At 38.3% G+C, this 10,728-nt stretch overlaps 1 protein-coding gene across 50 annotated transcripts in view; it reads right to left on the reverse strand.

The window, feature by feature from the left end:
- LOC127876359 (uncharacterized) overlaps positions 1–6,487 on the reverse strand; it is a 40,142-nt gene extending 33,655 nt beyond the window's left edge. For all 50 annotated transcript variants that reach the window (XM_052421527.1, XM_052421526.1, XM_052421515.1 and 47 more), the window contains exon 1: positions 6,366–6,487. The gene's annotated coding sequence lies outside the window, so the exon portion shown is untranslated. The remainder of the gene's footprint in view (positions 1–6,365) is intronic.
- Between the last annotated feature and the right edge of the window lie 4,241 nt (positions 6,488–10,728).

A 10,728-nucleotide genomic window follows, 5' to 3' on the forward strand; every position in this document is an offset into this window, starting at 1 on the left:
ATGAAGTTTCATGATCCTAGGCGTATGCGTTCTTGAGTTATCATCCGGAAACCATTTTACTATTTGGGGTCAACGTGACCTTGACCTTTGACCTAGTGACCTCAAAATCAATAGGGGTCATCTGCAAGTCATGATCAATCTACCCAAGAAGTTTCATGATCCTAGGCGTATGCATTCTTGAGTTATCATTCAAAAACCAATTTACTATTTCTGGTCACTGTGACCTTGACCTTTGACCTAGTGACCTCAAAATCAATAGGGGTCATCTACGAGTCATGATCAATGTACCTATGAAGTTTCATGATCCTAGGCCCAAGCGTTCTTGAGTTATCGTCTGACAACCACCTGGTGGACGGACCGACAGACCGACATGAGCAAAGCAATATACCCCCTCTTCTTCGAAGGGGGCATAATAAATGGCTGGAAAAAACAATGTTATTATTGTTTTAGTAGTAAACATGATGAAACAGCACATATTACGCCCACAGATGTAGTTAAGTCATCAACGAGTTAATGAATAAAAACTAAAATTGTCTGAGACAAACTGCTGCCTTTTTTCTATTAACTACAATGATGACTAAAAATCAATCCCTTAGTATTTACAGTTACTTATAGGACATAGATGCACTCAAAATCCTTTTTGCCTCAAAACTCAAATCATATAAAAAAAAAGCAAGCTATTTTAAAACTAAATTTGACTTTTGACCTGTAAGTGTGACCTTGACCTTTGAAGCAGGGCGACGGTTGATACACGTGACAAACAGTCTCCTAATTTGTGATAAGTTGTTTTTAAACTGATTAATGAAAGTAACAGCCCTGACAAAATGCTTTATGACTAAATTTAACCTTTTATGTCCATGTGGAGGATTTTTTCTTGCAATTTTGGGAAAAAAATAGAATTTCAGGTTTGGGATTCTTTTTCCCTAAAAAGTCCACTGATTTGGGAAAAACTAATTAAACCCTTAAAGTGCTGATTTGATTATAACTGTATTATTAGCCAGTGTTAAATTGTTTTATGATAAACAGAAGTAATACTATTTGTTTACTAAAACTGATCTGAATGTAAAATTATTAATACAAGCATAATCTGCACGAAAATAGGACTATGTTATGTGTACATGACTTTCACTTTTTCATGCATTGCATGTTGTTGTTTTTTTTAAATTAATAACAGTTTTATTGAAATGATAGCTACTTTCCAGTAATGATTATTAAAGTTGGTACAGTACAAATAAATCTGTTTTGACATACACAATGCATTAATAATTGTCATATTATTCCATATTACTAAGGCCATCAGTGTGTTTATTGTTGTTGTTGAACTTTGGCCCGTATTCGCAATGGAAAAAGTATAATTTTTTCCAAATAGTACTCAATTTCCAATTGAAGGTTTAAAAAAACAACTTGTTTTAGTATAATTTCCGTACCCAGGATACTGTTAAGTAGTATCCAAGCCGACAAGGATCAATCAAGCCTAATTATGTTCACTAAACGAACGAGCCATCATTAAACAAACTATAGTTTTGTCATAGAAAAAAAGGGATAATGGGACAATGCTCCTTCAGTTACACTAAATATAAAAATATGTCAAGTTCTCATATGCAAAAAAAAATCCATTCATAAACCCTTGGTGTATTTTACAATAACACATTGGCATGCAACGCTTTTATACCAAATCAAAAATTATAGACATGATTATTGCAATTAGCAGGTGGTGGTAGCTGCTTGCATTTAATGGATTAATAATGTCTTCATATGATATTGATATAAGTTTGATCAGAAAAAATCAAAGTTCATGTGAAATTACTTTGATACAGGAAATTGGCATTAGATACTAAGACGCAACATGGATTCAGCCCCAAACAGATGCACGTTGATTATTCCCCAAACTGAAAATAGCTCAGAATCCACATATTACACATAAATGTGTGTACTATTTTGAAGCCCAAAGGTCAAACTACAAAATGTGAAGATCCCAATTTACTAAAGGCTAAAGCTTTGTCTCAACTGAAAATACATGTTTTAACCAAATATTTTTTTTTTTCGGTGTAGCTGTCTAAGTCAGCTTTTCACCTTACTTGACCTTTGTAAGTGTCCAATAAAAAATTTCCCTCAGCTAGATACGAATGAATACACTTCATTTATTGCATAGGCTGATTTGAGCATACCACCAGAACATTGGAAGCATGTCTGCGTCTTTGTAACACTGTTTTACTGCGTGCTCAGCAAGAAACAATTTTATCTCTAATGAAAAGGCTTGATAGATAGAACAGTTTCACACTCAACTGTTGACATCAATACAGTTTGTGCGTGCACCCTTTATATTCAGAGGATTGTCTGCACCAGAGCGTTTGTACTTAAAGGCTATGTTCTCATATTGAGTAATAACTTCCATATTCCTGTCTGTGAACTAGTATATTTAAGTTCATAAAAGTATCATTTTTCCATATCCTGATATTCGTTTTGGACAGAAACCATTTTAAATTGTTTCCGAATTTGAACATTTAACATGTAAAAGTATAAAGTTTTAAACAAGCTGTCGTTCCAGCAGTGGAATCGTGACCTCTCTTTAATGCATTGCATTCCAACCCGCAAGGTAACAGGGTCAGTTCGCGGCCAGTAAATGGATCGTTGTATAATATAGGCGCTATTGACCTTATCGCAACATCCGGGCACTTGCGTCAGTTAGAGTTACATGCCCCTTGACGACGGTGAAAACAAAAGTGCTGTCGCCATTTTATTTGCATTGAAATATTTAACACTGCTCGCAATTTTCTTAAGTTAAGGCACATCTTCGCGACCATTTTTTAGAATAAAAATACCCAGAAATAGAAATTCTTTCATAATAAATTTAATTTAATGAACGAACACAAATAAGGATGAAAACAAACAACCAATAAATTTTAAATATATGCAACATATAGTAGCTGATTTGAACCTCTATATTTGTTACCTTATTACCTTGTTACGTATTAAATAAATTCTTATGATAAATGTTATTGTTTTTATTTAATTCACACCAATTTCGACACTTTTTGTTTCCGCATGTTAGGTATTTGAATGCCCCTTTCTTCATCACAAACCGATTATCTCGTTATGGTCGGATACTGTCCAGACAAAGAAAACACGGTGTCATAAAGCCAGCTGGGGACCTATACTTGGGGCTCTGCATAAACCACATGTGGTCAATAAACACAATTTATGATACCTCTATGTCATCTCTTGTCATACTGAGCAGTCATTTAAGCCAAATTTTAATGCCGAAATAATTGAATATACAGTTGCTGTATAAAACACGCCGACACCTTAAATAAACATTTAATTAAATTAAATGCAATATTTTTCATTTGATTGTTTGCATCAGTCTTAAAATCGTGTAAGCTTTTGTATTCTGGTGTTTAATTGCCCCTTTGTTTTGCATAATCCGATTATCTCGTTTTGATCAAATATTGTCCAAACTTAACTGACAACAAGAGTGCCAAACTGTCACAAGATACGCCCGTTCGAAGGTTTTGGACACCATGCTCAATGCTTGAAAGTGTCCTCAAGACCTAGTTATTGACCCGGCATGACCCATATTTGAACTTGACCTAGATATCACTTAGATGTAACATCTGACTAAATTTGGTGAAGATCAGATGAAAACTACTTCAATTAAAGAGCGGACAACATGCTTAATGCTTGAAATGCACTATGTGACCTCGTTTTTGACCCGGCATGACCCATGTTCGAACTTGACCTACATATCATCTAGACACAACTTCTGACCAAATTAGGTGAAGATCAGATGAAAACTACTTCAATTAGAGAGCGGACACCATGCTAAATGCTTGAAATGCACTAAGTAACCTCGTGACCTAGTTTTTGACCCGGCATGACCCATATTTGAACTTGACCTACATATCATCTAGACACAACTTCTGACCAAATTTGGTGAAGATCGGATGAATACAATTTGAATTAGAGTCCGGACAAAGTGGCGCCGTTGAAAATGCACTAATTGACCCTATGACCTAGTTTTTGACCCGGCATGACCCATATTCGAACTTGGCCTATATATCAACTAGATGCAACTGCTGACCAAGTTTGGTGAAGATCGGATGAATACAATTTGAAATAGAGTCCGGACAAAGTGGCCCCTTTGAAAATGCACTTATTGACCCTATGACCTAGTTTTTGACCCGGCATGACCCATATTCGAACTTGGCCTAGATATCAACTAGATACAACTGCTGACCAAGTTTGGTGAAGATCGGATGAATACAATTTGAAATAGAGTCCGGACAAAGTGGCCCCTTTGAAAATGCACTTATTGACCCTATGACCTAGTTTTTGACCCGGCATGACCCATATTCGAACTTGGCCTAGATATCAACTAGATGCAACTGCTGACCAAGTTTGGTGAAGATCGGATGAATACAATTTGAATTAGAGTCCGGACAAAGTGATGCCTTCCGCCCGCCGCCCGCCGCCCGCCCGCCCGCCCGCCGCCAAGGGGTTTCACATAATACGTCCCGTATTTTATACGGGCGTATAAAAAGGTGTCATAAACCACACTGGGTGGTCCAGACAGTGTCATTTAACACGATAGATGCCACCATGTCTCCTCTTTCTGGTAGTATTAAGCAGTCATTTGGATGAATAATTAACGCCGATGTACTTAACAGTTGCTTAAATTAGATATGTGACATATGGTCAAATATAAAGTCATGTCCAATTTAGATTATCAGAAATTTACACCGTAAAGATACTAGCCCGATTAATTTATTCAAGTATTTAATAATTATAAAATTTACGTAAAAAAACAAAGTAACGTATTTAGCGTGTATCAGTTAATTAAAAAGACGTCATTCCTTATTAAGATTTAATGTTACGACAATAAATGATCGACATCATAAAAAAGAAATTACGTTTGACAGCAACGGGGGTAAAAAAGTTTTGAAAAACAAATATTTATACAGATATATGTGTGTTAATTTTAATATTTGTCACTCGTACTCATTACAATGAACACAACTAAGGCTTTCAGTAAGTCATGTCCCTACGTATTTTACAGCTTCACATTAGCATGATAAATTGACATAGTAGAAATATAATTATAATGTTCGAAGATGAATGAACCCTGAAAAGAACGACAATACACATTACATCAACATCTACAAGGATACTCCCATTATTACAGAATAAACGAATTTACCCGGTGTCTCAGTGAGAAAGTTAATCATGAATGTCGCCGTACTCGATCATCGGCCACTTGGCCGGGTCATTTTTCCAACATCCAGCTTGGAATTTGTACCGACATTCGTTAAGTCCAATAAGTTTTATTTTCTGATTGTATCGGGCTTTCGAAGTGCAATCTAACCCTTCATAATAGTCAAAAGACATTTTAAACACCAATTACAGGACATTTAATTACCTATCGACTTCCCAATAGGAATGCAATTGACGAAATATCAGCAGAGGTGCTCAATCAGCATAGTAAATTGACCGTATCTAGGGCATTGTTTTCACCGTCGCTAAGGGACTGCCCCTTTTGTGACGTCATCGCGATAAGGTCAATCGCGTGAAATAGGTGAACTGGAATTGTATTTAGATCAGAAATATGTTCAATGAAGATATTTGGCGATATAACTATGGTAGGTCGATCATAGATTTTTAATGTGTTTTCAACAATACCATGATAAATATTATTTTTGATTAATTAAACAAGCATTATTCAACCATTTTGACCAATTTGTTAAGCATGAGCGCGATGATTCCCTATACTGTTAATAATCAAATCAAATAGCAATGCAGGACACACCACTTAAACAGATTTGTTCGAAGAACGCGAGTATAAATATTTAAAATATGTATGTATACTTAGCGTGTTGCCGGTTGACTTACATGTTTTAATTTCACTTCCATTCTTCTTTTGTTTTTCATTTTTGTATCTATAGATATATGATAAGCAATATGTAATAATTTAAAATAAGCCGCAAAAACTCCGCGTAACATCCCGTTCTCCGTGTAGTGCAGCTAAGAACTGTACAGTCTACAGAAAAGACATGCACTATCTTTGATCTCATTCATTAAACTCTTTACCTTTCACCAACTCCAACAACAATCAACGCTGTATATCTTTTTTAAAGATATTTCTTGTTTTGCTCAAATCATTGCATTCTCTTCTTATGACATTCAAAAGCGTCCTACCAATATTTTGTTAAAAATTATCTTATTATTTATTTTAAACTTACCAAAATGCGCCAAAAACATGCAGAAACTTGATTTTTGCAAAAAAGTCTTTAGAAAAGAATATGCAAACGCTGTTATATAGAAATGGCATATCAGTTTCTAAACATAGGTTATTATTTTATTCAACTTACCTATTTTTATCAGTAAATGGCTATGTATAGAAAAGAAACAATTGTACGATACTAGCGTCCACGGTTACTGCTTAGTCCCATTTTAATGGGAAATGTTTATATCAGCACCGTTATTATCAAAAATAATGCCGAACTGTATCAGGGTTACGCAGCAACAAAATGTATGCAGCGGACGCACAGTGGGTTCGACTGCGCCCTGTCGTGCGTGGTAATTTCGTGTCGCCCATTTATCTTCATGTATTAAATCTGGCGTCTACATACTTAAAAATAACAACCACACTAACAGATATGAAATCAGGCTAGTGTGCCTTGTTGTTGTTGTTGTTGTAAGATTACCCCGTTGACTTATCGGAGTACCCAAGGTGTAGATCTAGTAGTTCTGCCATTGGTAGTTTGAGGTTGGCGGCCTCTGGTAGTGTCTGATGCTGTCGCTCTGAATGAACGAATCCTCACAATCACAGAGATATATACGTACACGATAAAAACATGCATTTGTACATTATATCAAGTCGCCGGGTGTTAAAAAGTGTCCATCACCATAAAATGTAAAATGAATCTGGTACACCGACTTAAAGTATAATACGGAACGACGGATTAGCACAATTACATAGATATATACAAATTTTTTTCGTCTGGTGTGCCGCTATTAAGTACAGTAAATAGTAAAAGACGATATTTGCTTAAAAGCATAGTACCGGTCGTAGCCAACGCATATAATTATGGTAAAAGTTAAGAGTTAAAAGCAAGTACATTAAAATATAAGATCGCGAATAGCGACAGATATGCGTTAGCATTACCCTTAAAGGGATATCATGACCCCTTTGCTAGATCACGGCACCGAAGAAGATGGATACTCCAGATGTACTCTCTGGACAGCAACTCTATGGTTTCTATCTCCTTGTCTGAGGGAATGTGTCCTTTGTTGACATTAGGATGTGTGCTATCAATGATCAGCTGTGTGAAGCTATCAGCGTTGTTCACTAGCTCCAGCGGTTCTTCTTTTCCGTGTAGACTCAAGCACTCAACGAGATGGCTCTATATTTATCTCTCTTGCCATTATACGTGGGGCACTTAGCTATAAAGTGCTCTCTGCATTCAGGTTCTGTACGTGTTGCAAAGTGTGCAAGTTGGATTTACAGCGTATTGATTGAAGACTGCTCTGTTTGCTTGTAAGGTGTAGGTTCCTGTTAACAGCTTCGCTTTGGTTTCTGCTCTTAGGATGTCAATTCTGTTTGGCCTCACATAGGAGTACAGGTAGTGGGTTTTCCCAACCGAGAGGGCATCTGAATTGATGTACCTTAAAGAGGGTTTTCCTTGATTTCTTCCTGCCAGGTCGCAATGGTATGCTGGTCCACCTCACAGTTTAGTTTGGCTTTCCACACCTCTTTGCTAGGAGGGCTCTCGAAGAGTATGTACGCTGTCGGTAGGTTATAGGTATGGAGCAGTCTGCAGATACTGGAGAAGAAACTAAGATCTGTCGTCAATTTCATGACCAGCTGTCTCTCTGCCACCTTGTATTCAACTGTCCCTTGTGTCTGGATTATACTGTACTACAGATTAAGTGTATTTTTGTGTAATTGAGCTCGAATAGGTAAAATACCTAGTAGAGACAGGGCAGCAATGTTGGAAGTCCCGTTTGCTAGATGTTGCACTTGTTTTAAAGTTTTCAATTGGAATGCTTCTAAGGCTTTGAGATCGGCCTGGCTGTAGGGTAGGACCTCCAGGGCGTATAACATTCTAGGTACTACGAAGGTGGACCAGAGGTTGGCTTTTACAGATTGTTTCAGTCCACTCTTTCCACTGAAGCCTGCTCCCATGAGCGAGTAGGCTGTACGTCTTCCTAGCTCTATTTTATCTTTCGTGTTCACTTTACACTTGGTGTCTCGGTAAACTCCATGATTAGTAGTGGACGTATCTGGTGAAATGCGAGTGCCTTCAAGTATAAAGTCAGGACTTGGGTCGGGGCTTTTCGGGTCAACCCTGATGCAGCTGCTTTTTGACAGGTTGATGTCATACCTGTGTCTTCGACTGAATTCTTCAACTGTTTTGAGCGTGAGGTTCATCTCCCAGTTGGAGTGGGACAGTACAGGTCGTCCGCACCAGTAGTATGCGGTATGTTAATTAGGCCAATGCTAGCTCCCCTAAATCTCTCTTCTCGACTGAGGAGTAGAGGGTTGTTGAATCTCTTGTAATGTTCTGTGGAGAGGACACCCCCTGGCGCACCCCTTGACATATGTTAAATTGCCCGGACAATAGGCCCTGCCACTTCACACATGAACTTGTGTTTGAGTAGATATTGCAAAGAAGTAACCATTCAGCTGGATAAATTCCATCTAAAATCAGGTTGCGCAATAGGATATTGTGGTTAACAACGTCAAAGGCTTTCCGTGTGTCCAGTGTTATAAGGTTCAGCTGGGTTTTTTTGGCTTCGAGTTGACACTCCGACACTAGGAACGCTGATTTGATGAAGGAAGTGCCGCGCGTGAATCCCGATTGTAGGCGAAACTGGATCTTCAAGAAAACAGGTCTGTGTCTAGCGTTGAGGATAGTTCCACAATCTTGAGCAGAATGGACGTTTAAGTAATCCCTCTGTAGTTATCAGGGTTTTGCAGACTCCCCTTCTTGTGTACAGGGGTTATTACACCTTTCTTCAGACTATCTGGGATCTGATTGTGCTTAAAGATTGTATTCAGTTGCTTGTTTCAAATAAAAGTGGTCATATCTTTGATCGTTTATTGGTGTTGCCAACGTCTCAAAGTGTTTGTCCCATCCATCAGAGATTTCCTCAGGGGAAGTTAGTTTTCTTCCTTCATACAGGAGGCAATTGGTAAGATGCTTACTTGTGGATCTCTGCTTGCGGACTAGTTTATAGAAGGTGGTGTCATCAGTAGCATTCATGATGTCTTCCAGGTCACTACACCTCTTCTCGGCATGGAATTTCCTTTGGGCTTTACGAAGGTTTCGCTTGTTTTTTTTCATCTCTACGGCTGTTAGGTGGCTGTCCCCTCGGGGTGCTCCGTCACACTTCCACACCCACCACGCATGCTTACCGATTCTTGCTGCAGCTTTGATGTCTGGTCCTCTAGCTTTGGGAGGCCTCTTTTTTTTCTTAGCTGTAGGATTGAATCTGGGTATGCTTGCGACTGTGGCTTGTGTGAGTGCTACCCTGAGTTGCTCAATGTCCCTCTCGGGGATGCATATTGCCTGGCAGCCTATAGGCTTGGTTAATTGCCGAAGGCTGGCTCTATAAATATCTTTGTTACACTTGCTCCAGTTCGGTTTAGGACATGTCATAAGGTCATTTATTTTATCATGGAAGGTGATCATTATTTCAGTTGAGACAGGAGTGTGATCTAATACATTGGAGTGATGTTGTCCAGCAGTAACTACAGGGGAGGAGATATCTCGTGCCAGCGTATTTTTAAGATGTAATCTATCTCAGCCGATTGCTAGCCGCTTGCGTGAAAGAAGGTGGGCTCACCATCCTAGTCTGTGTGGAGGTTATGCTTTCTTACCAGATCTCTGAGAATTTGGTCTCTGTCATTGGGAGGTTGTCTAGACAACGAGGAGTTGAAGTCTCCACAGATGAAGAGTGCATGGGTGTCGCTGTATTTCTCCAGTAGTTCCTCAATTTCTAAGATGACCTTACAGAAATTGTCCTTGGTGCTATTTCCCCGACAAGGTAAGTATACACTGATAATGCAGATATCTGGATTTGCGGTTATCTCCATGACGACTATTTTATCACTGCCATCATCAGGGAGATCATTCTTTAGGTCCCAGTTCTTCTTCAGCAGGATGGCATTACCTCCATAGTCTCGCGGGCCTTTATTCACTAAAGGGCTGCAGGGGGCCCGACTGAAAAACCTGTCGGAAAAGCTGGATTGATAATGTTAAAGATTGGACATCTCTTACCATGGATGAATTACTCTCAGCGGCACACAACAGACCTGACTGAAGGAGGATTTCTTTATCGTCGTCCCTAATTTCCCTACAACGGCTAAGTCGGTCAATGGATGATGATGATTATGAGTTACTGAATATGACACAATTGTTGCCATGGTGTTTTTTAAAATCACGAAACAATTAAAATTCTTTAACACATCTTCATCTACAAAACAAAGAATGCATTTTCTTTGTAAGTTTTGTGTAACAGTCGTTTTTTTTACTATTTTCAGGGACCTATACAAACCTGCTATGTTACATGCATGGATAAAACAAATTGTTAGTGATATAGACAATATCGACAATAGCCCTTCCATGCCACGTCACATGACAACGCGACTTACTGAAAATAAATGTTTGAAAATATAAATCATGTGTATTTTAAAGTCACTTATGCAATTTGAAATGAAAGTATTTA

This window comes from Dreissena polymorpha, chromosome 4 (genome assembly GCF_020536995.1).
Source record: "Dreissena polymorpha isolate Duluth1 chromosome 4, UMN_Dpol_1.0, whole genome shotgun sequence".
NCBI lineage: Eukaryota > Metazoa > Mollusca > Bivalvia > Myida > Dreissenidae > Dreissena > Dreissena polymorpha.